The following is an 18793-nucleotide window of genomic DNA, read 5'->3' on the forward strand; positions in this document are numbered from 1 at the left end:
TTAAAAGTGTAGTAACTACATTGAATTTATGTTATATACTGGCAACATTTTGTTCAAAGTTAAACGAACATTAAACATTTACAAGTCTTTGTCTTTACAGAGTAAAACTAAAAAAACAGCATCAAGCTAAACATTCTGGGATGGGTTTTTGATATATTGATTACTATTAGCAAAACTTACTGTATTTTGTGGTAACTATTTTACAGTAACCTTGTTTTTTGGCTTTAACTGTAGTAAAACCATGGTTAATTTTCTTAAGATATAGGCAAATAGTTACAATTAAAGCTGTCCATTAATGTAAAAAATTGCTTTTGTTTTACTATGACTTCACTTTAAAACCTTATACCTAATACCTTTTCTGTCACTGGGGTGGTACCCTCAAAGGTTCAGTTTTGTACTTTTTATCGGTATACAACACATTAAAATATTGTACCTTTTGGGGAACAATATTATACCTTAAGGACCTTTTGTGTACCTTTAAGGACCAATTTTGTAACAGATAAATGTAAGTGGTAAACATTTAACTGTACCTTTAAAGGTACACAATAGGTCCTTAAGGTATAATATTGTACCCCAAAATGTGTTGTTGTATACCCATAAAAGGTACAAAACTGAACCTTTAAGGGTACCACCCCAGTGACAGAAAAGGTAGTTTTAAAACTTTTTTCTGACAGTAAATGAACAAATTAAGTTAAATCATTTTAATTTGTTTATAATTTATGTCAAATAAATACTTAAATAGTCAGTTCAAATGACTTGCAGCATTTTTTGACAGTGCAGGATTTTCAGAACTTTAAAAAAAAAAACATTCACAAATTAATCAAAGAGTAAAATTATAGAAGGTGAAGGTAATAAAGAAAATATAAAGCAGTTAGGCAACTTGCTCCAAACGAATTCACAAAATGAATTCCTCTTCAGAGGTTTCTAATTTAAGACGAATGCCAAATTTGGCATGAAACACAAAATGTTTTTATTGATTTATTTGTAGAAAGTGCTCCTGTTCTTCTTAGATCTCAAGCCTGTCAGTAACACCACCCCCCATCTGTCATGACTGCTGACCCACCGCCGGCTGTATGCCTTGCACACTCCAGGTATCCGGTGACTCAAAGGGGTCGGTAAGAACCCCTGTCAGTGTACTGTGGTGAGGAACAAGAGATTAACTCAATAATCCAACCCCCCTCTTACTGCTTACATACTTTCCACTGTGGCTTTCAGGTCTATTTTACAGTTTTTATACAACAGCCCGGCAGATGAAAATAATTTTAGTCTGAACTGTGAATGTGTCTATGACTGGTTGTCTTTACTTTCTTAGTGCAGTGGTTGCCAAAGCAAAATAAGTGAATATGCCACTGTAGATGTGTAAGATTGATCGACACGAGGCTGCGCAAGTTGTCCTGTGTCTCCATCAAGGAGTCCATGAGGCACCTGTGTGAGTGCATGATGTGCTGTTACACCTGAAGATGATGCCGAGTACATGTTTCCCATCGCAGCCTGAGCATTGCTTTTTGGGACAGATGTGAAAATTCTGGGTTGATTTAGCTCATGGTTGGGTCAAATATGTTTTTTTTAGGTTTATTTAAACCGACATGTGTGGCGGTGTGCATATTGTGCATATTTTATCCAACCATGAGTACACAGGAACACTTTTATCTATGTTATTTAACCCAAATGGTAGCGTTTGTGAATGACTGTAATTCACACGTAAACTCAAGCAATTTGGAGAATTTTAGTGAAATGGTGTATTTAGTGTTATTAGGGTAATATTTCATTTTATTTTGCACAATATAAACAAGAAATGGTGAAACAAGAAAATACAATGTCTTTACAATGAAGGGAGAGGTAAAAGCCCAAAGAGCCTATTTTAAGTCTCCACCTAAGACCCCACCTATTGGAAAGTTACAATTGGAGATTACACTGAAAACAACTTGCACTGACATATCTTAAAGTACATCAGTGCCCTTTGTTTTACCTCAGAATGCACACAAGTAATGTTTTCAGTAAGGCATGTTTGTTAAAAAATGTATATTTCCTTATTAAACTAAGGCCTAGTCCTGGTTTAACCTAATCCCTGTCCGGGAAATCGCCCCTAAATTTAAGTTTTGTAGGTGTTACCACTTGAAATAACTTTTAAGGTGAACCAATATTCACTTTTTATACTGTAGACACTATATCAGTATAGCCACATTAACACATTATCCTTATAAGAGAAATACTGTATTATGAATATCTTTCATTAATATTATAATACTAATCAAATGAAACTGCATGAATAAATTGAGGTGCCATTTGTGTCTCTGTCTGCATGACTGCTTGAGTTCCCGTGTCCCATGTGTTTGCGTATGCTGATCACACGCTCGTTCTGTCTGGACCCCACGCCCCAGTCAGGGCCCTGAGGTGGGGCAGACACCCTCAGACTTTGGGATATATGGGTACCACATTGTCCCAACCATGTCTCCTCTCTCCTCCCTACCCAGACGTGTTCTAGTACTGTCTGGATCAGCTTTCCCAGACAGCCACCCTCCCTGCAGCGGCTGACCCCCTCTGTCATGACTGCTCTCCAGACAGCAGGGGTCAGAGGTCAAGACCAGCTGTCACTTTACCCCTCAGCACGAGTCGATGTTGTATTATGGTCGTGATTAAGAATGGAGGAATGTAGACACGAATTCCTTTGGACACTTTATCAGGGGGTCTTAAAAACTAATTTTGCAGTTTTTGCAATTCGCAATTGCGTTTGAGTAAAAACTAAGCATGGTAAGTTTATACATTACATCATTTTTTATATGTAATATCAAATATTCCTTACAGTAAACATGTTTAGTTTTAATTCACGAATAACAAACATTTTAAAAATATTTATCTACAAGTACATCTTTGAATATATTTTGTGAACTAAAACGTGTCTATGTCTTGAAATGCTCTAAAATTACTGCACGTTTTCTGGTGAGGCAGATGTCTCCAAGTTTCAAGTTCAAGTCCAAGATCCTTTAGTAGTCTGTCTGACACAAACTTTTGTTCAGTTAAGTCTCCCATGTCTAAGGGGTATGTTAAATATAAATTGAAGTTTTCTGATGAACATATCAACAAAATATAAATACATTCGATAGTATGTGTACAAACGGATTTTTGTATGGTTTAGGAATTCCAGAAATATTCTGAGCAATGTGAAAAATTTCATATGTGCTAGGAAAAAAATAGGTTGCTTTATACTTTGCGTCGGTGTCTCATTGAAGCTTATTGAACGTATACACATCACATCATCTAAAATGTATCTCTTCTATATACAGCATTCTGCTTATATATTTCATAAATGTTTTCTTTTCCCTTCTGTTCTTTTATTTGGTCAGCAATATATATAGCTGCTTTATTAAGATAAAGTTTACATGGTTTGTGGCTATTTTATCGATATCCTCAGGTGTATATTTATTTCATGAAAAATCGAAAATATTTATTTTTAGAAGGGTATGTATTTCTATACAAACGATTCTCGTAATTGTTGCTGTTTTTTCGTACAGGTCTAAACCCTCGCGCTCACTGCTGACATAAGAGAAACAAAAATGTTGAAAATAAACTACTACTACTTTGAATAATATATTTATATTTATTTATAGTCCTAGTGATCTGTAGAAAAATATAAATACAAACAATAACAATTAGGAAAAAGGAAATTGACATTCTTAAAAAATGTTGATAGTCACTAACTTGATAGTTTACACTTTTTCTTGCATCTGCGTTCGTTTAAACTAAGAAAACTTTTGAAATATTTTTAATGGAGGAGAATGAATGCAATCAAACTTTCAAAAATATTTTAATTCGATCTAATTCGACATGTTCAGGCAATCATACTTTCTTTTTCGTTTTTAATCAATGTGTCAAATATATATAACAATTTAACAATGCATTTAATCGTTTTTTATCATAAGTTATTTTTTAAATAAAGTTATCTTTGTAGAAGAAATCTTGAAAGCTGCGCTTTTGATTTAAATAAAGTGTGTCACATGTGCAGGACATTCAGTTTTGAACTTTATGTTATTTTGCAAGTATGTACTGTGTTACTAATCGTTTTTAATAAACTTTCATCGGATAATTGGTGATTGTGTATTATATTAATTATCCAAAAATCTTCTTCACCTCTTGAGTTTATTTTCCTAGGCTGTTTATCCGAGTCTCTCCAACAATATTATGGGAACTACGAAAGTCAGTAAATGAATCAACAAACACATCAAAGCAGTGACCTGCAGTCAGTTTTGTTAATTAAGAAATTTGCCATCGGCGAACCCACGGTCACATCATCACAATTGCAGCGCACAAAAGCGCCGTGCGCCCTTGCGCTCTGATTGGTCAGTGTGCAGCACTGCGCGCACCCACACCTGTTATTGGCTGGTCCTCAACTGACGTCACTGCAGGAGAGAACATACTGGGCAGGAAGCTGAGCACTGCTACCAAAGCTGCACGAGCCGGAGAAGAGGATGCTCGTCAGCATCACCAGCATCATCATCATAATCGATATAATCGATGATGGGTTGGAGACTTTGCCACCTGTTGTAATTGTTTAAGGCGGCACGGGTCTAGAAACAGCAGAGCGCGTTTTTTTAAAGATAAAAACGAGAATATTTTTTTTTTGTTAGACCTAAGGGGCAAATATAGAAAGCAAAGGAGACATTGTGGATTACAGACATGCTGCAGGTCGCAATGCATTGGTACATTTCATGCGTTTCATGTGCAATGCACGAGGACAATAATGGCGATTTCATTGTGCATGGAGTCATTCAAGAGGTACGCTACACTCTTACACAACTAAAAAATATGAAATGTGCTTTCAGGACAGTCTGCTTGATATGGAAAAAGATATTGTGACAAATAAATAAAGAGGTGTCTTTATGTAATGCAGTTCAATAGATTTGTCACGGACTCTAGGCGACCTATTTAGCCTACGTGTGGCTCTATGAATTTATTAGACGTGGTTAAAGTTAAAGTGTATTTTTTATTAAATATCCTTATGATATTCGACCATGAAAGGAAAGAATGGGTGCCGTTCATCCTTTGTCGTTTAGCAAATGTAATACTATCACGTGCCTTTTCTTTTAAAGGAAAGTTGAGTAATATCCCACATCCTGTTAATAGTCATTACATTTTAGTTCAGGTTATTTAACAGTATTAAAGTCAAATGGTATATATTAAACAGCCATTTTCGTGAACATTTTCTAAAAATTAATCTTAAATGGAAAGATCTTTGTGCATGGATTTGTTCATGATGAAGGTTAATTCATGTCTTACTCAAAGTTTTACAAAGGTTTACACGGTAAATTTCAAAATTATGCTAGGCCTACTTACACACTGAATACATGAGTGTGATCGACTACAGGACACTGGAGTGTTAAATAATGACATTCAGTGTTTCTATGGTAAATCATATAGCATTTTAAGATTTAACGGGGGAATAACCTGTCAAATGAATGGGTTGTTTAAGTATTTTTACCTTCTAAAAAAAGTACATGCTTTATGAGGATGAATTTGTTTGAAAAAGAGTGTGTAGATTAGTATTACAGGTTTTATATGGACTGACAGATTATTTTATGATTTAATTTCGTTTGTATTTAAATGAGTGATGAATAATGTTGTATTTCACACTAATTTTAAAAAGATTTTGGCTTTACAGGAATTGTCATTTGGGTCGAATAAAATACGTATTTGTGGATGTTTTGCATTTACACTATGTTATTATAATTCCAACTTTTATATTGTACATATAAATTTTGTGAAACACACTCTGCCTGTTTTCTTTATACTATAAAACACTGGTAGTTTGTGACGGTAGGCCTAACAGGTTAAATGGGCGATAAGCGAAAAATAGCAAATTTAAAAAATATCAAAATATTAACATTTTCGTTTGTTTATATCATTAATTGATTAAATGTATTTTGTTGTAATGTTTATTTTGTAATTAATACAGTTTATCTGTAATTCCAAATGCACGTGCTTCTGCTAATTCGTACCTGATGGCTGCCTGCAATGTATGTAACGAACTATGTGCGATTTCTTATAGATCAAGACCTATATTTCGGACCCAAAGTCCATTCTGAGGGTTGGTTTCTGTCTTTGGTTATCTAGCTGTATGAGTTATAACACATTTCATAAAGCTAGATAACCGAAAGTAGAAATAATCCTTAAAAAACTGTTCAAGTTGTCAATCAACGGCAAACGGCGGAGAGAGCGCCAAAATTTACCTCAGGTAATTCACTTCATTTATTACGTCATCCATTCTCTCTCTCTCTCTCTCTCTCTCTCTCTCTCTCTCTCTCTCTCTCTCTCTCTCTCTCTCTCTCTCTCTCTCTCTCTCTCTCTCTCTCTCTCTCTCTCTCTCTCTCTATATATATATATATATATTCAATCATCTTCATTCATAATGGGATTTTATTTCTCATTTTATTTCTACAAAAAAAAAAAAAAAAAAACTATGCAGTGGTTTTATAACATTTTGGGAAATATTTTCCCATTTCAACCCCTAAAATGACACTTTTCAGTCCATGCCATGATTATATCCTGTATCTGGTAAAAGAGATTAGATTTTGGTGGGTGAGATACTCACCAGTTCAGCAAACAAAAGAGGTACTTGAGGGCTATTTGTTGGGGTCTCTAGCCTAAAGGGAGGCCTTAGGATCGCCCTGTAGTCCCATTTATCCGCTTTGTCCTGGATTTCCCCGTGTGAAAGACAGAAACAATGCTAGCAGTACAAACACTTATTCATGCTCTGTGTGTACACACGCAGGAGGAGTAGCCTATCATTGCACAGAACCAGTGCTTACCTAAATGAAGATGCATTTAATTCTTTTGGAAAACCTCTGAACACAACAGAATCTATTACAGTGGGTAATGATACACTGTGCGGGCTAATTGGTGGGATTCAGTGGAGTATGTTGTAGTTTTCCAAAGGCTAGTGAGGATATTCCCATGGATTGGTGCAGTTCTTCTGGATTTGGCTTTGAAATGAAGTCTATTCACAGCTTGTTCAGAATCGTCTGTGAAAGATGTTCAGATAAGCTCTCATGATCTATCATACACTCTTAAAAGTTAGGTCTAAATAGGGTCATTGGCTGCGATCTTTATGGAAGAAGAACCTTTCATGAACCTTTATTTTTAAGAGTGCACGTGCATAAACATCTTAAAAACCTTACATTAAAAATGCAAATTGATAGTTTCACTTAAAAAATAAAAAACAATGAAACCTTGTTATTTATCTGGGCAGCACATTAAAATGTCATCTTCCTAGATTCAGTTTAGTAAAGAAAATAGGACATTTTAAGTTTTAACAATTTCCTTTTCTTTATTGAAAATTTGGATCTTCTCATCTAAACTAACATAACATTTTAATCCTAAGAAGATACTTGATACACAAGTATATACACTTTTAGAAATAAAGGTACAACATTTTTTTACTGTACCTTCTCTGTCACTGGGGCTGTACCATCAAAAGATTTATTTTTGTATTTTTTGTGTAAACAACACATTGAAATGTTAACCTTTTGGGGTACAATATTATACCCTAAGAACCTTACCTTAAGGAACAATTTTGTACCAGTTAAATTTTAGGGGTACAAAACATTAAACTGTACCTTTAAAGGTACACAATAGATCCTTAAGGTACAGTAATGTACCCAAAAAGGTACAACATTGTATTTTGTTTAGTATACCTGTAAAGGTACAAAATATACCCTTAGGGTACCACCCCAGCAACAGAAAGATACAGTTTCATATCTTTTTTGACAGTGTAGAAATAAAATTCTTTTTTGTACAACCAAACTGAGAGATGGTTGCCATGGCATCGGCTTGACAATAATAACAAAGAGTTTTTAATGATTCTGTTTCGTCAATCATTCTGTATCTCATACCCGCTCCTTCTTTCATCTTGTGCCATACAGAGTGATTTTTCATCCGCAAAAAGGCACAGTAAAGTAACAACAAGGGCATCTGTGTGAAAGAGCCAGACATGCTTGGAGGAAATGTGGCAGCTTACATTTGCCACATCTTTTCTTCTCCGCCTACCCCAAAACCCAGAGTACCATCTGTGCCCCTGTGGGGCTCGGGAGAACCCATGCCAGTGCCAGCGGGGACGCAATCCTTGTCAGCATCCTGGCGCCAAGATGGACTGCTTAGAAAGAAAGGGAGGCCATCTTGACAGAGATCTTTCATGGGAAGCTAAGATGGCTGGGCTGACACATGAGGTGAGTTGCATCATGGTCTTTATGTGTGTGTGTGTGTGTTTATGGGGGATATTATAGCTCCCTTAATTCACTTCTCTTGCTTCTAGCCTATCTGATCTTACTACACTAATTAGCGAGAGGGTTTTGGCGGGGGCTCGGCGATGGGGGCTGGGGGTCGGTTGGCACAGAAAATAAATGAACTGAGCGACTGTAGCGGCGACTGCTATTTTCCTTTGTTAATGCTGGAGTGTGGCTGATGTATTTTGCATTATTCGTTAAGGGGTAGATTCGGTTAATATATTAGCTAAAATTAAAGATTGATTGTAAAACTACAGATATACTGTACATTTAATAACGTTCATCTTAATGAAAGATAAAAGCCCATTATTAATGCATAATTTAGCATTCGGTTTATTTAGCGAAAAAAACTGTGTCTTATTAGACAAACTTTTTTTCGTGTTTGGTTAATTTGAAGCCGACATCAAAAGAAATATTGTGAAATCTATAAAATTAAATCCATCCATAAACTTATGCAATATTGTTTGCCCCCAGACTGCATAGCCCAGAAACAGAGAGGTTTGCGACTATAGCAGGCTTATTTACAATTCAAATTTTTCCTTAAAGCAAATTGTTTGTAGCTGAACTGATAATGAGGAAGGGAATCAAAAGGAGAAAACAAGGCAACTAGGGCTGCTAATGAGTGGCGCTAAGCTGAGAATCTCTTGACACAGATACAGTGAATAGGAGGAGAGCTGGTGTTGTGCATCTCTTAAGATCTTCTCATGGGCTTCTTGCTGTTGCCCTCACCGTCACCGAGCAGGATTCATAGCTCCTCACTAACTCACATGATTTTAACATTCACCATCAAAAATCTTTCAGACTAAGGCTGAAAGAATCATCAAACACTTGAATATGTAAATGCATGAAAGCATAAATACGATGCAAAAGTCTAGGCCACCATCACCAGCTTTGTTGTTTTAGAAGTTTTAATGTCCATCCATATTTATTTTTCAATCTATTTTATTAAGATACAAACAGAAAATACAGGAAATATGTACAAAAAATAAAAAAATACATTTTCAGGACTAAATGTCTTCTTTAGGCATCGTCGGTGTGTAGTGTGACCTCTCTTGGCACTAAACACATCTTGAGCGTTTTTGAGCAGAATGAAGTACAAAGACTAATTTCTTTAAAATTAGAAATTAGGATTTCATTTCATTTAGGTTTAAGAGATCCTGCAGTTTCCAGCTATTGTTCAAGTGGAAGGGGAGTTTACCCTAAAAACTTGACACATCATTTACATTTTTATACAGGTTTTAATACTACATACACATTTCCTGTATTTTCTGGTTGTATTCTTTAAAATAGACTGAGAAATAATTATATATGATCACTCTAACATTGCAAAAACAACAAATCTAATTCCAGCATGGTGGCCTAAGACTTTTGCACAGTATATCGACATCGATCTTTCAATTTCTTTTGAATAACATGATTAATCCTCTTAGTCACACAAAACAGATATACATAAGAGATTAATTCAGTTTTGACAATAATTGTGATACACTTTAAAAGATGCTGGGTTGTTTCAACTCATGACTGGGTAACATATGGGCAAACCCAAGTGTTGAGTTTAAATTGACATACTTGGTTGTTATATGAATATTTTCTATTTGTTCATTTAAATCAACTGTTGGATTTGTGCATATTACCTAACTGTGTTTTGTACAATATCGTTTTATTAGATTATTTTGGGAAAATAACATGTACTACAATGTGACTTTATATATACTGTACAGAACTCCACATAAAACTCCATTTAAGAAGTTGGCTGTAATTATACAGCTGGTTGCCTGTAACTTACTGTAGAAGATAAAGACTGAAAATGTTTCATGTTCATTTAACTTTGAACAAACTGTTGCCAGTAAATAACATAAATGTAAAATCTACAGTAAGTTACTGGCAGCTAGTTGCCAGTTATACCCAGTAATACTGTACTTTATACGGACATTTTATACAGTGTAAAAAAATACTGCTTTGTTTTTTAAGTCATGGTTGGGTCAAAATGGTACAAACCCACTGTTTTGTTAAAATAATTGTCCATATTCAGTCCATTCATGCCAAGATTTTTAGCTAAAAGAACATCAGCATGGGTTAATTTATAACCCAACAATGGGGTATGTCCATTATTGATCCAACCATTGGTTGAAAACAACACTGCATTTATTTAAATGTACACTGGTAGAAAAAAATGCAGCATGAAGTTAAAACAACTTGGTTTAACCTACTATTTTAAGTTTTGACTTTGGATAAGTTGAGATTGTTTAACTTAATTTGTTAAGTTAAAGCAACATAAAATATATGTTTGACATCCTTTGTTAAATTTTATTAGGATAAATTGGAATATATAGTTACTTTTTAAAATATATTTGTTTGACATTCATAAATGAATGCAAAAATTGACTTTAAAATAGTCCAAAACTTAAAAGAGCCAATTCTAATATGTAATATGTTGCTTTGACACATTGTGCATAAGCTACCCGGTTACAGTTCAGTTGTGAAAGTCACAGTATCTTGGCACGATGTTGCTCTCTGCCTTTCACACAGAAACAGTGCAATTTTCCAAACAGCATGATTTCCCCCAAGCTCAAAGCCCTGGCAAAAACGGCACGGCGTGCCCCTGGCGATCTGGCTCGAGATTTTCCGAGAGAGATAGAGGGCGAGGCTGGTACGAGGGCCGCCGCGGGGCCAGGCCGGCAGCTGCAGCGCGCGCGCTTTTAATGAACAGAACGTGCTGTCGGCCATTAATATTCTGCCCAGCTCGCGGCTGGTCCCTCTCACTCAATGGAGACCCCCCTTCTTTCATAAAGAGCTCCGCTTTCCCACCATTGTCAGGGGCGCTGCTCCTGCATCACCACCAGAGAGGGGGCAGGGTGGGAAACAGCGATGCAGACCAGACACCACCAGATGCCAAAGACACAAGACGGTTATGCAGATCGCAGGGCTTTTGTGTGGCAGAGTGTGTGTTTGTGTGTACAGGGGTGTGTATGTTTACAGACGGAGCCTGTGGGCCACCTGATCATCTTAATTAGTCTGCGTGTAGTTAATACACGTCTGACCGAGATGCAGATGCGTGTTTTGTGGCCGTAGCAGGCTGTTACAGAATGCACATATCATTAAATAAAATATTAACCTGAAACATGAGCAAAAAATATTGATGGGATACACTATATATGAAGTTTTAGGACAATGTGAATCTTGCATAAAAGAAGATGCATATTGTCCCAAAAAGCACATTTTTTTAAAATGCATACAAAAATAAATGTAAAGCACAAATACAAGCACATATAATTACAAAACGTTTAAAGATTTTAAAACAACCCCTACAAATAATCTCATGCCGTAAAATTTAAGATGCTGCAATATACAGTACTGTGCAAAAGTCTTAGGCCACCATGCCAGAATTAGATTTGTTGTTTTTGCAATGTTATAGTGGTCATTTATAATTATTTTTCAGTCTCTTTAATACAACCAGAAAATACAGGAAATGTGTATTAAAAACTGTATAAAAATGTGAACTGATGTGTCAAGTTTTTAGGGTAAACTCCCCTTCACTTAAGCAATAGCAGGAAACTGCAGGATCTCTTAAACCTAAATGAAATTAAATACTAATTTAAAATTTTAAAGAAATTAGTCTTTTTACTTCATTCTGCTCAAAAACGCTCTTTTTTTACATAATTCCTGTATTTTCTGTTTGTATCTTAATAAAAAAGATTGAAAAATAAATATGGATGGCCATTAAAACTTCTAAAACAACAAGTCTGGTGGTGGTGGCGGCCTAAGACTTTTGCACTGTACTGTATATGTCAATAATATTTGGGACATAGTGTTTATTAAATGTTTAACTTAATAAGCCAAGCACAAACCTTCAACCTGCTGAAAAAGGTACAAAAGCTGTCACCGTGATGGTACCCTAAAAAGGTTTGAGGTACTTGTAGGCACCCTTTAGGTACAAAGATATACTTTTTGAAACGGGACCGTTCCAGTGACAGCATTTGTACCTTTTTTTCTGGGAGTGCACTAATAGGACACAATAATTTTTGAAATGACAATGTGCCAATCCATATTGAATTGATATTAGAATAAAGCATAAGTCCCTATTGTCATCTGGTAGTAAAAATAATTGAGAAATGTCCAGAAATGTTTAGGCAATTGTACAGTACAAAACTATAATGCTGATGCAATTAATAAACCGGTGGGAAACACACACTGCTGCATAGGTAAGCCATTTACATCACCGCCACCACAATGAAGGTCATATGACATCAGAAGACATTCAGATAGACACGTGACGTGAAGCCATGTTATCAGAGCTTTTGTAAACTGCAGGTCTGTAGTGGGGCTGTTAGTAAAGATTCACAGCAAAATCATTATTGTTAAATTTACACTGCTGGTGTTTATATCCAGACCTGGTGCTACCCATATATACACCAGCAGAGTACATTTAACAATGGTGATTTTGCTGTGTTTGAAGAGTTCGGATACAAAAGCTGCTAAAAGGCACCTCAAAAATTAAATAATGATATTAACCGTATGCTCTCCACATGTACTATTCCTGTACCTTCGTCAAATACTTTTGTGTCAAATCTGCTTAATGGCGGTCTCAGGCCATTCAGAAATACTGTTTTTTTAGGCAAAATCCATTAAGAGTCGGATGAAAAAAAATATTTACAAGAAAACATAACAGACACTTAAAGAGTTTTGCATCTGAGCTCTTCATGATTTTTATTATCTTCTGGTATGTCATTTCTAAATTATAATGTCCACAAAAAAGCCCAGAAGAGCAACATAACTGAAGCTGTTAAAATGTTTTACACTGTCCATCAGAAAGTGAATTTTCAGCTCTCAGAAATAAAGGTCCAAAAGTTGTCACTGGGACAGTACCCTTTCAAAAGTGTACCCCAAAAGTGCATATTAGTATTTTCAAGGTACATATTGTCAGTTCAAAGATACATTTTTATCCTAAATGATACATATTAGGACCTTTTTTAAATGGTACTGCCAAGTGACATGCTTTGTACCTTCATTTTTGACAATGTATCTCAAAGCAAACTGGATTCAAAATAATCAACACAAAAAAAGATGCAAATAGCATATGCATGCATATAGACTCTTTTTCTATTTAAACATACAAATTATACAAATAAATAATATATGCACTTACATAATTTTTGATTATTTATTAAAAAACAATCTGATAGCATATTAAAAAGTTGAGATTTTGTTTATAAAGGAAAACAGGAAAGTTATGGAATATCAATATGATATCAAAAGACCCCAGCATAACATAAGGATTACATTAATATTTTAGTTTAATACTTTTAATTTAATCTCTACCTACAGCATCTGTGAATGTTTCTGTTGCGACAAATATAGCCTAATTTTTACTTTTTACTCAAATAAAAAATAAATAATGGACAGATGTGCAATTATGTACTTACAATACAAGTCTATGGTTCTTTTTTATATACATTTTATATGTTGTTTCTATATACATTATGAGTCAAAATGAAAAGATTAACAGATGTAAAGGACAGCATGCAAAGCTACAGATGCTGTCAGTAGTGTGTCCGGTAAGATTAAACCAAGATCATAGCTGCTATGTATTTAGGTCAAGAGCCGGGAGCTAAAATCTGTCTTCCTTAAATATCTGTGATTGTGTCAAGTTAATCCGGATTGAAGCATCGTTCAACACTAACTGTCTGCTTTTAAACTCTTACCGAAATGTTGTATAACTTGATGTTTAAGTGTTTATAAACTAGTACTGTCTTTCTACAAGTTAAGGGACTGAAATGAAAGCTATGGTCGGATATCTATCTGAATAAAACTGTATTATTTCATTTACATTAGGTAAAGTTTTGCTTTTAGGTTTAGCATATATAGAGATTATTTGATCCCAAACATGTGATTCAGTACTTTACTTTTTAAAGAAGACATTTCAAAGTAAAATCTTGCACTTTGATAAATATATTATCAATCCTTCATGTGCCATTCAAAGTTCTTAATAACGTCCAAGCTTAATCTTTGTCTCTTAATGCAACTTTGACCAAGACAAGAAGTTATTTATAACAAAGCTAAGCCTTTAAGGATGTCTTTAAGTGTAAGTTACAGATCATGTTTCTCCATCCTCCATTTTTGTGATTACATCCCGGCGTACAGAAGCCCTCAAGCTGAGCATCTTAACCGAAACAAAGACGGCAACACAACACAACAAGCTGTTGATCTTCTTACACCAACAATGCATTTGACCTGATTTTGAATGGGTGTGCGGTGGGGGGATATTTCATGTGTCCAAAGTCTTGTGAGACCAAGTCAACCATAGGCGCATCATCTTTAGAAGTACGTTGGTTTGTTTATGATAAAACGTGCGTCAATTACCCGAGATGTTTATAGTTTATTTATTAGGCTGCTCATTAGCTGATGCAAAGCGGATGCAACTCTTTAGTACTTTGAGCTTAATTGAGTCTCTGTAGTAAAAAACAAGATGAAGATGCGGGTGATCTAGGAAAAGAAAAGCCAGTTTGTGAGTAAAACACCTAAACTAACAACAAATATAGTGATAGGTTTCGTGTGAAGCAATCTAAGTCAAGTTCAAGTTCAATGCTACGCAGATGTCTAGATGTCTTGCATTTTGGTGAGGGGGGGCCATTGCCCTTTGACCCGGGAGCAAGTTGCTATGGAACGGAGGCAGGAGGGCTCAGTAATGTGCCCGTGAAAGACTGTGCTGTCAGGACTGTCTGATGATGTGCCCCCGCCCCGCCTCTGACTGCAGCTGGGCACAGTCCCGGAGCCTGGGAATCTTCCAGCTCCGGATTCATCAGACATCTCAGTGCAACTCAGACCTACTCCACCCCCCACCTGGACCTGCCCCCCACCCATCACTACAGTCTAGCCGTACCCGCACCACACCATCTGCGGGTCTGCGTTCCCAAGTTCAAATTTAACCCCACTGCCCTAATGCTCCCACAAGTGACTAGTATGTTTGCATTTGCTTGGCTTGAGAACAAGGTGGTTGTAATAGTGACCTAATGCTTGTATGTAGTATATCATGAGCGTGTATAAAGTATAAATGAAAATGTGCATATGGAGCACAGCCAAGTAAGACCGACATTGCTTGTCAATCTCTTAATTGCCAATGCTTTGGCTCCGAAGGTGTTTGTTAGAGTCGGAAACAGAATTACTATGTGTAAGAATGTGTTTGTATGATATTGAGAGAGCGCAAGTGTGTGATTGTCGGCTATAATAAAAGGCTTCATTTACATAAGCTGCATGGAGCCCAGAGAGGGTGTTCGGAGGAAAAAAAACAAAAAAGAAAAAGCACAAATCCTGCGTTGTGCGGACAGAAAGAGAAAGAGGGAGTTTGCATAGGGGAGAGGGTGGAAATTACCAGAGAAAGACATGAAGCCGCTCCCCTGTGGTATTGAATAGGAGAAACGTCTATGCATAATTTTTAAAAACTGTGACAGAGCTGTAACACTGTTTACAAAGGCCCATTGAAGAAAGAAAGAAAGAAAGAGATTGATTACGGATCATTTATTTCGATTTCGATTCTTTTGATGAGTGCGAAACACATGGAAATATTAAAATGATATCATCATCGCTCTCCGGCCACTGTAAGTCTCTGTGTGAAGCTGTAATGGATTGTGTTTTGAGCGGCAGGTACAATGGCAATGTTTTACTTCGTTAATTTGCCTAATTTTCTCATAATGTCTGCACAATTAAAAAAGTCACCCTGCCTTATGGGAAGCAGCTCTTAAAGAGTCTGTGATAATGCACCGTGTGCTAAAGTGCTGATGTGTTTGTCTTTTACAGAATGGACAGTGGACTGACCTATGCGGAGACACACTAACCTCGTGGGATAAAATAAATGAAAATCAGCTGTAATTAGATGGCATGAAAGAACAATGGAAAAATCCCAGGCACCTGAATCTAACCTGAAACACATTAAATTGTGTGTGTGTGTGTGTGTGTGTGTGTGTGTGTGTGTGTGTGTGTGTGTGTGTGTGTGTGTGTGTGTGTGTGTGTGTGTGTGTGTGTGTGTGTGTGTGTGTGTGTGTGTGTGTGTGTGTGTGTGTGTGTGTGTGTGTGTGTGTGTGTGTACCTGGTAATTATTACGTTGTGGGGACCTATTGTCCCCACATAGATAGGAATACCAGTGTTTTTGTGACCTTGTGGGGACATTTAAATTGTATTATTTTTCTGTTTAGATCATGTGAACTGTGTTTTTACAGTAGACATCAATTTTTTTTAACACATTGCTGTACAGGGGGTTAGATGTAAAACGTCTTGTACTGTATTTATTTCACTATAGTGTTTTATTTATTAGCTGTGGATTATTTTGCTATTTGTTCAAATGCAATGTATATTTTTTTTTTCGTTTTTTTTCCCACAATTTTTACCCCTTTACAATTTATGTATATATAGACGGTTTCATCGGACGCACGTGATTCACGTCTGGATCCGAACTTTACTTCCGGTTTTGTTTTTTTAATGGTCTGACTATTTGCTAAACTGATCTCTTGAACAAATGCCTCATCTAAAATTAAAAAAAATTTGGTTTCCTAGGTAATCAATGTGTTTTTTTTTTTGCTTGTTATATAAATAAACTACGTTTAAAGTACTTTGTTGTTATTTATTATTAGCGGAGTTTACCGGAAGTTACGTGCGGACCGCGACAGCCGCTTGTTTATGTTGTTATTGCTGAAACCGTCTATAAATAAAAATTATATCTTATATTGTATTGTACTGGTAATTTTAATTCTGTGAGTTGTAAATAAAAATAATTAAAATACAGGCTATTTGAGGTTTTTTATTTTTTTAGATGACCTTAATAGAGGTGTGCTTAATTATTGACATTTCAAGTATTTTTATAGATAACTTCTGATTATAGTTAGGCTATATCTAATCTGGTCAGCACCTTGGACAGCAGACCTCTACAAACACACTCATGACACAGCTTGTGTTTGAAATAATCATTAATTACAACATATTTTTTTGAAAAACAAATAAATAGCATTTGATTAAATTAAATGTATATATTATATATATAGATTTTTTTTTTCAAATAGGCCTACACCAAATTCGTTTGAAAAAAAGGAAAGAACAGAGACACAAACTACCTCACACATTTGAGCCATAAAAATCGAAAGTAGAATGACATCTGTAAAAAGTATTTGTATTTTATATCTGTGTCTTTTCCTAAACACAAAACTAATTTTATCGCAAAGCCAAATTATACTACAAAGGACAGCGTTCTTTACATTTATATTAGGTTTTCTAATAAAATGAATGCTTATGAGTCTCTGGTGACCTATGAATCCGGTTAGTATTAAGTGTTAATTAGCCGTTGAATGGAAGAGATGTGACGACCAGACGCTGAGATCTCCATCTACGAGTTTACCACAGATTTACTATGGTGAAGGATAGTCACTTAATACGTATGAGTCAAGCCTTCACATTGGAAGGCAACGTCAGCAAGACCTACTTAATATTCAAAAAGCTAATCTTTGCAGTTGGATAGTTACCAAGCAACGTAAGCATACGCAATTAATTGTAATGAGACACGTTTGAGGGTTACCAAGCAACCAGACCTCAATATTGAAGAGCTAAGTTTTCCTATAGTAGGATTCGTAATTTAGCATGAAGGAAATGTTTAAAAATGAAATGAAAATGAAATACGATGTTTTTATAGAAACACCATGAACGCAACCAAATGTCTATATTTTTAAATATGTAGCCTATGCATTTATTAGTGATCAGATATGTGATAAAAGAAAAATGTTGCTTAAAATAGTAATAAAAAACATTTAAACAGTAGCATCACACATTCACAATTATTCAGTTCTGATTAACTTTTATACGCTGTTTAATAAAAGATTGTAATTAAGAATACGCTGAATTAATATAAATTCATTTAAAACATAATAAACAAATGTGATAGGCCCTATGGCTATAATTCCCAAGAAATAGCCTAAAGATAAATTGTAATCTTACTTATTTAAAAACACTGGGCGTCTAAAAATCCACATCAGCTTTAAATAAAGACACTAAACGGTAAAAAAATGGTCAAAAACATATTGTTAAATATCACGTTATTGTAGACGTTGCTTTTGTAAAAACTTTTATAATATAATTTCTCCAAAAACTAAATGTTATTTATTTGTTTATGAAATTATATTTAATGAAAACATTCGTGCTAAAATGAATCCGCCCATGTTTACGTTTTCCTCCCTGTGCTCGTGCCCTTCGATACCTATGTACGGGCAAAACGGAATAATATAGGTCAGAAAGAGGTTAGTTCTTTAGCGGTAATGACCTTGACTTCTTTAAACCAGACTAAATACTTCATGGATCAGATGGACAGAGACCGACCGCCCGGTCACTCCCTGGAGGACAATAAACCCGACTTAAACAACAGAGGTCAAAGTTCAGAGTGACAGGTCAAGAGCCGCTAATTGAGTGGCGATTTCCTCTTTCTCCCCAGTGACCAGTCAGAAGAGATGACACTGAGCTCAATGAACCCATCATCATTTATA

At 35.6% G+C, this 18793-nt stretch overlaps 1 long non-coding RNA gene across 1 annotated transcript; it reads left to right on the forward strand.

Annotated features, from left to right (window-relative positions):
• Positions 1-4461: 4461 nt before the first annotated feature.
• On the forward strand, positions 4462-16675 carry LOC135781767 (uncharacterized). The gene is made up of 4 exons (XR_010545239.2): positions 4462-4773; positions 6044-6229; positions 7917-8219; positions 16071-16675. It is a non-coding gene; the product is annotated as an uncharacterized lncRNA (long non-coding RNA).
• Positions 16676-18793: the final 2118 nt, after the last annotated feature.

This window comes from Paramisgurnus dabryanus, chromosome 23 (assembly GCF_030506205.2).
Source record: "Paramisgurnus dabryanus chromosome 23, PD_genome_1.1, whole genome shotgun sequence".
NCBI lineage: Eukaryota > Metazoa > Chordata > Actinopteri > Cypriniformes > Cobitidae > Paramisgurnus > Paramisgurnus dabryanus.